Genomic DNA, 15,386 nt, shown 5'->3' with positions numbered 1-15,386 from the left:
AGCCATAGATGTTGGTCTGGACTTGGAATACAAAACATAAGGTGGAAAAATTTTTTAAAAACATTAGATGGGGGGCAGGTGGCAGGTACAGGCCTGCAGCCTCCCTTCCCCCATCCCTGAGTACAAAGGTGCCCAGAATAGCAAACAACCATCGATAATCCCACCAAAAATAACATTTGCACTTTTCCCTGTGTCAGGGAAAGAGAAAGGGACGCTCATGAGTACAGGCTGTTTCTAGAATTTCTCAGCTACTCATGGAAACTCTGAGTTTTGCTCCCATTACACACACAACCCCTCTCAGCGTGCCAACTGCAGAGATGCTGGGGGAGGGGGCTCCTGAGTGGCTGCCAAGAAGTGGAGTGGTGTGAGACTAACCAAGGTCACAGCCACAGGCTAGCCAGGAGAGCTGCACACATGGCAGTTCACCTGCGGTCAAGGTCTCTCTGCCTCAGCCATGGGAGGCACCTACGTGTGGCATCTGGGGGATGTCAGAGGGGGCACTGAGGGAAGAGGAGCCGGAACAGGGACGTGGGATTTCTCTACCGAGAGCTGGACAGGCTGCCCCATGGGTGCTTGTGTCAGCTCCCCGCGTCCGGGGGAGAGGGTGACTTTGTACTTTTTGCATCTTTCTGGGAAAAGAGATGGGAATACCCATGGCTTGTTGCCCTGGAAACTACCCAGGGACTCAGGATCCTAAGGACTGGCCCAGCCTGTCAGATGGAAATAATCCAACGTGGGCAGTGATCAGCATGGAAACACGGACAGGCCGGAAGATGTCTCCCGGGCCTGGTAGGCAGGGCACAAGCTGCCTGACAGAGAGCAGGGCCAGCCTCCAAGCAGGCCTGCAAGCTGCAGCTGGCCCCAAGCCTCTGTACTCTGTGCTCTCTGAAAACAAGAGTCCCTGAGGGCTGGCCCGAGAGTCCTCTGGCTTCCAGGAAAGGACAGCGTGAGTGCCCGGTAGTACAGAGCTCTCTTTTCACTGGCAGAACCTTTCAGTCTTCCGGTAACAGTAAAAGAACCACAGCCGGTCAGGTCTACCATCTTCCCAGGCAGGTCCCTTCGGGTCCCTTGGAGGGCAACCCAGCAACCCCAGCACTTCTGCCTCCTCTCCCCGCCCCACCCCAGCAAGGGACGGGGAAGCCCTAGGGATGAAGAAGAGCTTCCCAGAATGGAAAGAATGGTGGGTGAGATCCAGCAACAAATGGCAGGGGCTAGTCGACAAATATTTATTAAAACTTAACATACGTTGAGTGTTCCTTGTCCAAAACGCCTTGGTATCAAAAGAGCTCCGGATTTTAATTTTTTTAACCCAGATTTTGGGATATTTGTACATACATGAGATATCTGAACATAAGGTTCATGTATGTTTCACACATACCTAATACACACTGGGGAGGGCTGATAGCGGGTACTGACCAAAGTGCCCTGTGGTGGCCCGTCCAGCCCTCAGAACAAGACCCCATGCCTCTGCTCCTGCTTGTTGTCCCTTCTTTGCAGCTCCTTGAACACCCAGCAGATTTTTTTTTTCATACTTTACTATTGACCTACAGCCCCAGTCCTTTTTAAAATTTTATTTTGACACAGGATCCCTCTAAGTTGCTGAGGCTGTTCTCAACCTTGTGATTCCCCTGCCTCAGCCTCCTGAGTTGCTGGGATTATAGATGTGCACCACAGCCTAATCGTATTTCTAATGATTTATTCATGAAACAAAGTTTCATAGTGTAGAATTTTCCACTTATACTGTCACACTGGCACTGCAAAAGTTTCTGATTTTAGAGCATTTCCAATGCCAGATTTTCAGAACAGGGATGTCCAACCTGTACACAACAGGCTTAATAACCCTCCTCAACATTGCACTAATTTCATACTGTTACCTGTGTTTGAGTGAGTGTAGCACAAGATTCTCCCCAACATTTTGTATTAAAATATCATTCCAAGCTAGGCCTGGTGGCACACATCTATAATCCTACCAGTTTAGGAGGCTGAGGCAGGAGGATGATGAGTTCAAAGTCAGTCTCAGCAATTTAGCAAGGCCCCAAGCAACTGAGTGAGACCCTGTCTCCAAATACAAAAAAAAAAAAAAAAGCTAGTTGGGGATGTGGCTCAGTGGTGGAATGCCCCTGGATTCAATCCCCAGCACCTAAGTAAATAAATAAATAGAAATAAATGACATTCCATCTCTGCTAATGTGTTCTTACAGCTCTTTTCCTCTGCATTCTTTGATTACTAGTTAGCTAAACCCATTTTTAGATTCACAAACCCTTATATTTCTGCTTTACAAACTGCTTATTACTTTCCTTTGTCCACTTTTCCTGAGCTGCATTCATTTTTTTAAATAGGTTTATTTAAGATTTTACTGTATGGTGGAAATATTAACCTTGTCACAAGTTCAAATATTCTTCTCAATTAATTATTTGTCTTTGAATTTTAGTACCTGGTATTAGTGAGACAATTTTTAAATGGAGGGAAAGTCAAACATATCACACTTTTCCTCTAAGATTTTTATTTCGGTTATAAAATTTTGGGGGATAAAACTCAAGGCCTCATGAACTTACTAGGTAGGTAAGTACTCTACCACGAGCTACACCCCCAAGGTTTCTCCCTTTGTATGTAGCATGTTAGAAAATGCCTTCCCACCCTTAATTTATAAACATATACACCTGTATTTTCTTATATTTAAATCTCTAACCCATCTAGAACTTAGTTTGTCATAATTTAAGAAAAGACCCTAACTTTATTTTTTCTAAATAGTCAGCCCAATCAATATGGTTTAGTGCATGATCTATCTTCTTTGCAAACCTGGGTTGTGAAATTCATGAACACTAAGAGACAGAGGTAAATATGTCCTTGACACTGGGAGAGGCCAATGGCTGCTGCAGCTCATGTGGATGCCACCTCTTTCCCCTCCTCCTTCTTATCCAAGGAAAGTGATAAGCACAAGGACAAAGCCCTATATGTGAAGAAAGGCACAGCGGATAGAGTGGGAAGGGTCTGGGTTTCCATTGGCATCACTGAGCAGGAACATTGGCCCCAGACTCAGAACCTCTAGATGCTTCAACCATCTACCCAAACCAGCACTGGCTGTACTGCCATTCACTTCTCAACTTCTACGCCGTCCTTTCCTCCTTAATTTCATAATAATCGTAGTAACAATTTCTGGGACTGATTGTTGTCTGCCGGGCACTGTGCTAAGCATTATTTTGTTTGCATTATTTCATTTGATCTTCCCGACCACATCACTAAGAGAGATCCTATAGTCCTTCCCTAATTAGAAGAGGTATTGAGGACAGTTTTTCAGATTAGATTAAAAAAAAAAACCACAAAACAAAAAACACTGCATTACATGTACCCATCAATGAGACACCTCCCTATTTCAGAAACATTAAAGCAATAACAGTTTAGCTGGGGGGGTGGTGCACACCTGTAACCCAGCTCCTTAGGAGGCTGTGCCAGGAAGATCACGGTTCAAGGCTGGCCTGGGCAACTTAGCAAGACCTTGTCTCAAAGTACAATTTTAAGAGAAGGACTGAAGAGGCATGTTAGTGAGAAAGTGTCCCTGGGTTCAAGTAATCAGTATTAAAAAAAAATATATTTTTAAGCTTGAAAAAATAAAAATTCTGTTAGGTAACTTTTTAAAATAATTTAAAAAAAAATTTTGTAGTTGTAGCTGAACAGGATGCCTTTATTTTATTTGTTTCTCTTTATGTGGTGCTAAGGATCGAACCCAGTGCCTCACACATGCTAAGCAAGCACTCTGCCACTGAGCAACAGCCCCAGCCCAATAATAAATAATTTTAAAACAATAACTAAAAGCATCTTATTATTGAGGATATGTGGTATCATCCCCATAGTACAGATGAAGATACTGAGACCAAGGATAGAACAACTTGCTCAAAGACATACTACAAAGCTGGGCACAGTGGCACATGCCTATAACCCAGCTACTTGGGAGGCTGAGGCAGGAGGATTACTAATTTGAGGTCAGCTTAGCGTTGCCTAGTAGGTGCAAGGCCTCAGGTTCAATCCCCAGAATTACACACACACAAAGTTAACTTTCAACAAGGTAAAGGTTTACTGATAACTAGTAGGGAGACTTTTTCTCCCCTTGTTTGAAGATTTTCACTTGGAGGTAGATGCCAGTCCTCAGCTGCAGTTAGGACCTGTACATGGTTCCCTAACCTGGCCACAGGTAGAGGGAGTGTCTCACCTCAGTTCTTCTGATCACAGGTGCCTAGGTGAGACCCACCATGTTTATACTCCTACTTCCATATACCAGCCTTGAACTGGCTGGAGCACTAGGCTGACATTTCAGAACTGCTGGATTTACAGCCTGAAGTCCCCTCTAGCAACAGCATTCTGTGACTCACCTGGACACTGTGGACTCAGTTTTCCCTCCCTGCAGAAGGGACCCACAACTTCAGCCCTGTCCATTCTGCAGGGACATTGTCACACTCAACAGCCTTTTCTACAGGTGTTGGTACTGCAAAACACCTGGATCCAGAACATCAGGCCTCTCCATGGGGTTTTCAGAGCCGAGCCAACAAGAAGACGTAGGGGTTGTGTGTGAAGCTGGACCCTGACCCCCACGGCGACCAGGTCCACTTTCAGTCTGGAAGAAATCTCCCTTCTCTTCAGTAGCTCCATGGACCAGGGTTTACAAAGGCCATTCTCTCACATCCCAAGTGCAGTATTTGGATAGTATTCCCCCCAAATTCATGTCCTGACAGAGAACATAACCTGACTGAGCTGCAGGGGCTTTGCTGAGGAAATCAGACAAGGATCTCAAGATGAAGTCAACCTGGTGTTCAGAGACACACATGTGAAGACGGAGGCAGGAACTGCACTGGCATAGCACCGGGTCAAGGAATGCCAAGAGCTACCAGCAGCTGGAAAAGGCACAGGAGGATTTCTCCCAGAGGTTCTGCTGGAAGGACCTGCCCACACCTTGATTTCAGACTTCTGGCTCCTAGAACTGCCAGAGAGTACATCCCTGTTGTTTTAAGCCACCGAGTCTGTGGTTACTGGTTAAGGCAGCCCTCAGAAACTAATATACTAAGTAAACATTCTGATGCTCGAATTAAGGCTAGATCACTTTAGCTATGGTTCACAGGATCCAAGATGACCCCAGTGACCCTTGCCTTTGTGTATGGGCAGGACCTGTAAACACAAGACTGATTATACTGCATTATCTGCCAAAGGGATTTTGCAGTTCTTAGTTGACATTAAGATAGGGAAGGAAGCTGGGAAGAGTGGTGTATATCTGTAATCCCAGCGGCTTGAGAGGCTGGGGCAGGAAGATCATGAGTTCAAAGCCAGCCTCAGCAACTTAGTAAGACCTTAAGCAACTCTAAATAAAATATAAAAAGGGATGGGGATGTGGCTTAGTGGCTAGGCGGTTTAATTCCCAGTACCAAAAAAAAGAAGATAGAGAAGTAAAAGTGAGGGTGTTCTAGGAACCGAAAGTGGTTCCTGTCAGGCCACCAACAAGAAAGTGGGGATCAGTCCTGTAGCCACAAGGAGTCACGTGAACTTGGCAGAGCCCCACACACCCATCCCAGAGGACAATAAAACCCCAGTGACCCTTGTCTTTGTGTACCTTATAGTTTTGTGGAACCCTCAGCAAAGAAGCCAGTCACACAATGCCCAGATTTTTTTTGGTACTGGGGACTGAACCCAGTCCATTTTACTTATTTTGAGAGACAGTCTTGCTAAGTTGCTAAGGCTGGCCTCAAACTTATAATTCTCCTGCCTCAGTCTCCCGAGTCACTAAGATTATAAGGTGTGCACCACTATGCCCAGCCAATGCCCAGAATAGAACTGTGAAATGATAAATGGGTGTAGATTTAAACCACTAAGTGTGCTGTACTAATAAGCTTGCCTGTTCTGACAGACAGACCTTCACTCTCCGGAGTAGAAAATGACAAGATCTGGTCACAGGCAGAGCACTGGACCTCTGTACTTCTTCCTGGTCAAGTTAACATCCAATTAACCCAACCCACTATCAATTTCAAATACATGCCCACTAAGAACAGTAATCGTGGAAATGAGTGGTAATTGCTTCTGACCTTGCACCAGACAGCCCTTTTGGCTTCTAACATCAAGGTACAGTGAGTTCTATGTGTTAAGTGAATTCTGAAGCTAGGAACCAGACAGGAGTGTTGCTTAGGAGAGCAGCAAGTGATGGAGAAGGAGTAAAGTCGTGTGAGTGCAGATCTGAAAGGGCATTCAGCAGGGAGACATTGAGGGGCTGCGGTTGTGGCTCAATGGCAGAGCACTTGCTTAGCATGTGTGAGGCACTGGGTTCGACCCTTAGCACCACATAAAAAGGAAACAAAATATAAGGCATGCTTTCCACCTACAACTACAAAAAAAAAAAGAAGGGAGACATTGACAGAACATTCAGTGTATCCCAGGACAGCTCTAGATGCAGAACCCCATGTTAATCAGGGGTGCTCACCTCTGTCTCCGCATTCTGTCATGTAAAAGGTGAGTGGATTAGGCTGGGGTTGGGGCTCAGTGGTACAGCACTCACCTAGCATGTGCGAAGCCCTAGGCTGGATCCTCAGCACCACATAAAAATAAATAAAGGTATTGTGTCCAACTCAACTAAAAAATAAATATTAAAAAAGAAAAAAAGGTGAACAGAGTCAAGTAGATTAGATCAGCATCCTAATGACTGAAGCAAAACGATCAGAAAAAACCTACCACCCAACATTACAAAAATGATTAGGAGGGTTTTTCACTGTTTTTAGAGAAAGAAGTTATACAGAACAAAAGGGGAAAGACTAAAATAAAACTAAAGATTGTAATAAATACCAGTATAAACCTGCTTATATGTGTGTGTGTGTGTGTGTGTGTGTGTGTTTTAGTTGTAACTGACACAATACCTTTATTTTATTTATTTATATGTGGTGCTGAGGATCGAACCCAGGGCCTCGTACGTGCTAGGCGAGCACTCTATCGCTGAGCCACAACCCCAGCCCCAAACCTGTGTATTCAGATACAGAAATTGGTGTGCACAGGTTGGTGTACATCTGCTTCCCAGCCTTCTCTGCCAAGAGGCCTAGAAACAAAAGTAATCCCAGTAGCAATAAGCACAGTAAGCAAACACATCTTAGTTTCTAAACACCATTCTTTAATAATAAGCTCCTTAGAGAAGTGGAAGACGCTAGGGCTGGGGCAAGGAAGTGACAGGATAAGCAAGGAATACCTTATAGCACAACAAAATAAATAAAAAATAAAATGATATAAATAGAAGCCATTGTGGTGGCACACACCTGTAATCCCAGTGACTCAGATGGTCAAGGTAGGAGGATCATAAATTTGAGGACAGCCTCAGTCACTTAGGGAGATCCTGTCTCAAAAAAAAAAAAAAAAAAAAAAAAGGACTGGGACTAAGGGTATAGCTCACTCGGTGGTATAGTGCCCTGAATTCAATCCCCAGCACCCCCGGCCCACAGAAAAAATCAGGGGCTTACCAAAAAAAAAAAAACCCCACAGGAGACAAAAAAAAGGAGCTCTTAAGATGGCCAAAGCTGAAACAATCTGAGCCACAAATAATGATCATACAAGATTTTAAGTTATATAATAAAATCTGATATAAATGGGGTAGATTCCCAATTGATAAATATGGAAGGAAAATAGAAAATTGTTAGGCAAATACCACAGTAATCATTGTTGCAAGAGATGCACAGATGGGTGCTAAAATTAGAGGATGAAGGCACAAGAAGAAAGAGAATTGCAGTGACTCAAAGCACTGCCTGAAAGTGCAAAGCAAGAGCAAGACAGTAACTTTTCCAGTGTGGAAAAAAAAGGTGATCAGGTAAACAGCACCAGTAAGAAGACCCACTGAGCAGGCAGGGGCTGAGCATGGGAAAGGACTCAGGTGCAACCCCCAGCACTCCCCTCCCCCCCAAAAAAAGACACCACCAATGATGAATGCCTCGTTACCATGCTCTGGAAAAGATGCAAGATCATTCTTGTGGCGAGGTTGCTCAAAATGTATGGAATTCTAACAAGGAAAGCTGGGGAACCGATTTGGAGGAGACACTAAGGAGAAAAACTAAAAGCAATGGAGGATGACAATTCAGATCCTAGAACAGAAAAAGGACATTATGAAGATCCTGGTGACAACACTGTGCCAATGTTGACTTGCTCTCGATAAGTGTACTACGCCATAGGAATCTATTTTTGCAACTTTTTGGTACATGTAAATTCAAAATAAAAAGTCTAAAATTTAAAAATTAAAGGAAATAGTTGCGTAAATTATGATTCAGTTGTAAGACAGACTTAATAGGGAGAAATTCTGATGCATAGGTAAGACGTGGGAGGGGTGCGGTGGCGAACGCCCACAATCCCAGGGCTTGCCTGTAATCCAGGCGAGGTGCTAAGCAACTCAGTGAGACCCTGTCTCTAAATAAAATACAAAATAGGGCTGGGGGCTGGGGCTCAGTGCCCCTCAGTTCAATCCCCGGTACCAAAAAAAAAAAAAAAAGTAAGAATTAATATGTACCCACTCGGACCATAAAAAGCAACTCCAAGGAAAGATGCCAATATGCTAAAGGAGACTGCCTCAGACAGCAGGATCATAGACTTTCCCTTCATATTCTACTTTTATTTATAATAAGCATGCATTATTTTTGATAATAAGAAAATATAGTTTACAAAAATACCAAACAACTATCTGGGGGATTTGTGGAACTGAATAGTGTCTGGAGGACTTGCGAGGACTGCTCAGGTAGGCTGGAAAGGAAGGTGTGATATGCTTCGGAGGCCCAGGGAAGAGGCAGGAGGTTGGAGTTCAGTGGACTGGTGGAGGGAACATGGACTTGGGGTCACAGGGTTGCTCAGGATAAGAGCCGGACCTCCAGGACAGGGCTACTGACACAGAGCAGTCGGTGTTTGATGTGGAAATAGCTCAGAGTTCTTTAGACTGAATCCTGCAAAGATTTTGGACCCAACTTCTCTTCCCTTCAGCCACTTGGCCTAGCTGGCCACTCTAAAGTATTCACATGATCTTTCTTGGCAGGACCCTGCTCCCTCTCCCGTCTTCCTCACTCTCAGAACTTGGCCCAGTTCTGCTCACAGGATGCTTCCAGACCATTCCTGCCCCTCCATGGGCCTGGTTGAGTACCTCATCTGTTCCAGTCACTGGAGCTCAATAAACACCACCTCAGGGCATCAGGCGCTCCCCACACTCACTTTACAAACTTGGGGATGGAGTGGGATCTGGCCTGTCTTCATGGAGCAGACTCTTAGATGAGCTCCACTGGGTTTTTGCTAAGCCCCTCACCACTGGGGAGCCATTTGTCAAAAGCCAATTGGGCCTATGCTCAAACCTCTGTATGCTGGTTCTACTTACTTTTATGATTATAATTCATTTAAATAGAAACTGAATATGAAATGAAAGAAGAGTTCTCATTTCTATGAAAATTAAATTTAAGTGATGGAGAACAGCAATTCTAAGATTTTAGTAGGGGTCCCCGAGATAAAAACTATTGTATTATAATATTAAGACATTAAATGCTTTTTCACTCTCATTTTTCAAATTGAAATGATATGTGGTGTAACGTGTGGCAAACCTGTGCCTGTATAGTCTTGAATTTTCCAGGAATTTCTGGAAATTTTAGGAAATAATAGGATATAAATAATGTCTCCAGAGATTAACTCAAGTTTGTTCTCAGGACTCTGAACATAGGTTTGTTTGTTTCTGATGTACTGGGGCTTTTACCCAGGAGTGCTTAACCACTGAGCTGCATCCCTAGCCCTTTTTTAATTTTCAGACAGGGTCTAAGTTACTTAAGGCCTTGCTAAGTTGCTGAGCCTTGCTTTGAACTTTCGATCCTCCTGCCTCAGTCTCCCGAGTCGCTGGGATTTCAGGTGTGTGCCACCTTGCCCGGCTTTCACTACTCTTTGTGGAAAATAGTTATTTTACAGCACATAATAGATATACTTTCTAACATAATGGCTTTATTTTTGTTGTTTTAAATGAACTAATAACTATTTCTGAATTTCTCAGTTTGAATTTTTAATATAGTAAATACCCACAGATATAGCCACACAAAAGCAAATATTAAGGGATTCTAGGATCCAAAAGTATGAAAATGCCTAATCTAGAAAGACTTTTCACAGATGGGCGTAGTGGCACACTCCTGTAATCCCAGCAGCTCGGGAGGCTGAAGCAGGAGAATCGGAAGTTCAAACTTAGCAAAGCCCTAAGCAACACAGTGAGACCCTGCCACTAATAAAATACAAAAAAGGGCTGGGGATGTGGCTCAGTGGTTAAGCATCCCTGGGTTCAATCCCTGATTTAAAAAAAAGGTGGGGGAAGGCTAGGGATGTAACCCAGAAGAATGCCCCTGGGTTCAAACCCCAGACAGGAAAGAAAAAAAAGACTACTTACAAATTAAATTATAATTAAATCAGGTGTGTTTATAAAAGAAGTAGGATTCTAAATATGATTTGCAAATATCTTAAATATTCACTTTTTTAAAAAAATGGAAGCTAATTAAATAGTTGTATTTCACCTTTTACCCAGCATTTCCACTTCATAGAATTTATTCCAGTCATAAACATAGGCAATGCCACTTGTATAAAGTTAATCATTGCAGCATTGTAAATAATGGGAAAATAGTGAAAACAACCCAAGGCGGGGGCGGTGGGGGGGTGGTTAAAAAAAGACAGTATTTCTACAGTATGGAACCCCATGCAGCTACAGAGAAAAATGGTAAGAATCTTCCATGTGCACATGTGGAAAGAGCTGATACAGCTGCTGTGTGCAAAAGGTGCCGGACAGACCGATGTCTAGACACTTAGAGCATTTACAAAAGGGAGGGGCAGTTTTATTTTTGATTTTCACTGTTTTGATCTTTGAACTATGTGAATATAGAGCCTAGTTAAAAACCTTAACAAAGAAATCAGGGAATCACAGGTGATGGATGAAGGTGCAATTTTTACATACAATTTGGAAGTCTAATAAAAAACCTAGAGACTCAAATAAAAGACCTTTTATTTTTAGTTGGCCCTAAACACAATCTAGAAAGGGTTGGGGTAGACTGCAGTGATAGAGCACATGCTTCAGGCCCTGGGTTTGATCCCCAGCACTGCAAAGGGGGAAAAAAAATCTTGGTGAGTAAAAATAAGTGTTTTTTGAGATATATTACTTAAAATAAGTTTTTAACTTAAATTCCCCCTCCCCCCTTTTTTTTTAACCAGGATTGAACCCAGGGGTGCTTAACCACTGAACCACATCACTAGTCCAATTTAATATTTTTATTTAGAGACACAGTCTCATTGAGTTGCTTGGACCCCTGCTAAATTGCTGCGGCTGGGCTTTGAACTTGAGATTCTCCCCAAGCAGCTGGGATTACAGGCATGTACCACCGTGCTGGTCATAAATTCCTAACTTTTAACAGAACTTTTTTACTAAGAACAAATACTGAATGCTATAAATTTAGGACTGTCACCTTCTCATTCCATCAAACTCCAGGACTCTCTGGGACTTGATGCTGTAAGAAGGTTAGGAGGCCTGAGAACAGTCAGACCTCTGTTGCCAAGGCAGGGACTTAGGTTTCCCAGGCTGGGCCCGCCAGGCTCCCTAGGCAGGATTCTGTGGCTGTCTGGCCTCTAGGCAGACTCCTGGCCTAGTGCAGGTTGGAGGGCCCGGCAGGCAGCTCTGCCTCCAGGTCTCAGTTGGGCCCAACTAAGAGCCCCCTCTGGGAGACTCCATGGCAGCAGGGGTTCAGAGCCCTTGTGGTAGGGCAGGCATAAGGCCCTGGCTGGCAGCAGTCCCATGTTAGTAGACTCTGGACCCCCTTATCACCTGGCAGTCTGACAACCCGCCAAGACTCTCGAGGTCAGAGAGGGCCTACTGCAGACATCTAGTGTGTCTGTGTCCTGCACACACACAATGCGACCCTTTCTCACATATGCCCCTATTACCAGGGAGTCTGCAAAGAAAAAGAAGTAGGAGACTCTCCCAGAAGAAACGCCTGTGGCAGAAACAAAGACCATCTTTCACCCCAAATATATGCAGGGACAACTGACCTCTCTCCCTCCATGTTCCAAGGAAAAGACTGGGACTACTGGCAATTTCATCAAGTTTATGAATGAAAGTAAAACATTTCTTTGGTATTCCTCAGAGTAACTGGTGACTCAAGGCACCAATTAGCATCTCTGGATCTAGTGTCTTTCATTTTAAAACAAAGCCCCTCCAGGTAACATGCTAAGTCTGTGGTTCTGCAAAGGCACCAGGTGTTCAGGTGTCAAGTGGGAACAGGAGGAATTACTCTGGCAGAGTGGGGAGAGGGAGGTCCCAATTCCCAACATACACAATCAACTCACGGCAGCACAACGTGGATCCCAAGCCTGCTGATATTCGACATGGCCCAATTATGGAGTGTGAGAAGGTAAGGAAAGAGGAAGAAGGTAGAAAGGATTTGAAAACAGGAACAGCCCCATGACTCATACATACAGTGTGTACGCGTGTACACACATGTGCATAAACACACACACGCACACAGGTATTGTGAGTCCTTCCTGGCCATCATTGGCCCAGTGGAGGAGTATTTCTTCTCTGAAGAAATCAAAGTAGTTTCCAGAATTAATGGTAGAAAACATATCTTTTCCCTAAGAGTGCCCAGTGTGGGCTAATCCCTATCAGGCCATGGAAAAGTGGACCACCCAGAATGGCAGGGAAATTGTGCCCAGGTACTAAAGAGGTGAATCTGTCCTATGTCTGAGCTCAGACCAGCCCTAAACTCAATCTGCCTATCAGCTTCTGTGACCCCTAAATAGCCCACTCCATCCTACAAAGATGATAAAGATGACAAAGAGGCCTCTACCTGCTCTAGGCACAATCTCAAAGTGCCACAAGGCAATAAGAATAGACCCACAAAGGTTAATAAATGTCCCCTGCTGGACAGTGATAGGGCCAGGATTTAGACACAGGCCCACCTGGCTGACTCCACCCTCCACCCATCGCCCAGCACATCTCTACTGAGAGAGTGCTCTGGTTTTGCCACCTTACTCTTAATCTGGTGCTCTTTCTTCCCACCAAGAGTCTACATTGGAAGGCAGGGGACAGGCCTTCTTCCTGACCCACCATAGTGGCTGTCACAGGACCCAGACCAGCCCCTGTACATTGAACCTAGCTCTTCTTCCTGAAGCAATGCTGGGTTTAGATTTTTGCTCTGAGAGTCACAGAGCTCTCATATCCTCAAGGAGTCCACAATTCCTGCTCCTCTTCTTGCCTAAATGACAAGGCCAATATACCCAGCCACTACTCCCTCAGGTTTGTTGGTTTCTCAGTTGATAGCTGGCTCTCATCTCCCTCTCCTGCATTGCCCCCACCCCCAGGGTCCCAAAGGCCAGGTAAGCAATAAAAGTTAGATTAAGCAGGGCCTGTGCTTGTAATCCCAGTAGCCCAGGAGGCTGAAGCAGGAGGATTTCAAGTTCAAAGTCAGCCTCAGCAACAGCGAGGTGCTAAGCAACTCAGTAAGACCCTGTCTCTAAATAAAATACAAAACAGGGCTGGGGATATGGCTCAGTGATCGAGCACCCCTGAGTTGAATCCCAGGTCCCCCTCCAAAAAAAAAAAAGTTAGATTAAGCAGGAAGAAGGCTCTGGTCCTATCTTTCTGAAAGAAAAGACAATACCCAGGGTCTCCCCACTCCAGTGTTCAGTGCCCTAGTCACACCTGCAAAGCAGTCACAGAAAGAGAACACTACAATATCTCTTGTGTTCCCCACAACTGATGGAAAACCACCTAAGCCTCCAAGAAGAAAGGGAATATGTGACTTTAATTCCAACTACTGAAATTTATGATTCTAGACATTCTGCCCCTTATTCAACAAGGAAGAGACAAGTTCCTCTCAGTTTTTAGGGCTTGTGTTTTAAGAGGTAAGGGTTACAGAATTTCATGTACATACTGTGGATAAGAGATCCAATCTGATCTTAGTGCTGACCTGAGCCATCCCCAAGGTTGCAGAGCAAGTTAGGAGCTGAACCCAAATAGAGGCAGGGTGGCCTCCCCACTACCAGTCCCCTCTCTACCCTAGTATCACCACCCACCCCCAGCAGGGCATCTATCCCAATGGCAGATCTCCTGGGAAGGGCACTAAAGCCATAAATCCAAATCCAAGCTGCTCCAGAAGAAAGGGTAGGGTCAAAGCACTCCTGTCCCTCCTCCTCCCCACAGGAGAGCACTCAGCCCCTCACCAAGTCATACTCAGGCTCCGCTAGGACACACACGTCATTTAATTATCTAGAGAAGCCAATCTTTTCACTCGGACACTAAGATTCTTAAAAGTGAACCCACAACCTAGAGCAGAGGATATTTTCCTCGCTTAATTGGCCCTCAGGATCACATGGTGAAAACGCTTGAATGGCTATTTTGTCCCATAGCCCTAAAACACCAAAAGGGGGCAGCCTGAACCAAACTACCTAACTTGGTCAGTACCGACCAAAAATAACCAAAGAGCCATGCTCGCGGTTAGCCAGGCTTAGATCGGTACCCCCTCTGCCGTGCACCAGCTTCAGCTAGAACATTTGGGGCATTGATCTTCAGCTGTTAGATGGTCTGGTGGGTGATGGGGTACACAGTTCCTGGAAAGCAAAGTCCAGACACCGGAGCCCCATCAGAGCTGTCCTGGGGCAGGGCATCGGATTTGCTCATCCACGATGCTTTTTCTCTGACCCTGCGCTCCGTGTTCCCAGGCTCCAGGAAGCCTTTCTCAACCTTTCCGCTAGGCTATCGACATTCTGGGTGCCCTTGTCTGACTCACACATCCCAGGCAGTCCAGCCTAGGGGACCTCAATGTGACCTCCCCCTCGCCATCGCGGCACCGCTGCCAGGTGCCACTGGGACCCGGCCGCCCCGGAGTGCGCGATACCCCGAGAGTCTCCCGGTCTTTAGCACCCCCACCCCCACCCGGTGCCTCCAAGCCTGGAGGTGCGTCGCCGGTGCCCATCCTGCGCGTCCGCTCTGCGCCCTCACCTGCAGCCGGGAGGTCGGCAGTGGGGCCCGCGCAGATTCACCCGCCAGGCCCTAGGATGGCCGGCAGCGGTAGGAGCAGTTGAGCCGGCGTGTCCGCAAAGACAACCTCGCGCCCCCCCTCCCAGCGTCCGGCCCCCGCCGCCGCGCGCATGCCCGGCTATATACCCCGCGCGTCAGCGGCAGGGCCCGCCCCCCGGCCGCCCCGCCCCGCCCGGCTCTCCCCAGGGCCTGCCACGTGGGGCAGCCGGCGTGCAGGCACCGGGTACCCAGGCCCGCCCGCGCCCTCCTGCTCCTCGCATCCCCGCCCGGATCCTGGCTCGCTCCTCTCTCTCCAGCCATCTCCTGAATTCCATCACTGATTCATAGAGACCCCACAGGCTCCTCCCTCCTG

General features: G+C 45.9%; 1 protein-coding gene across 2 annotated transcripts in view; it reads right to left on the bottom strand.

Moving 5' to 3' along the window:
• Slc39a14 (solute carrier family 39 member 14) overlaps positions 1–15,127 on the bottom strand; it is a 46,949-nt gene extending 31,822 nt beyond the window's left edge. For both annotated transcript variants that reach the window (XM_046447677.2, XM_046447678.2), the window contains exon 1: positions 14,996–15,127. The gene's annotated coding sequence lies outside the window, so the exon portion shown is untranslated. The remainder of the gene's footprint in view (positions 1–14,995) is intronic.
• Between the last annotated feature and the right edge of the window lie 259 nt (positions 15,128–15,386).

Source organism: Marmota monax, unplaced genomic scaffold (assembly GCF_021218885.2).
Source record: "Marmota monax isolate L192 unplaced genomic scaffold, Marmota_monax_Labrador192_F-V1.1 WCK01_AAM20220418_F8-fsc00040, whole genome shotgun sequence".
Lineage (NCBI taxonomy): Eukaryota > Metazoa > Chordata > Mammalia > Rodentia > Sciuridae > Marmota > Marmota monax.
This window is presented reverse-complemented; position numbering and strand designations above follow the sequence as displayed.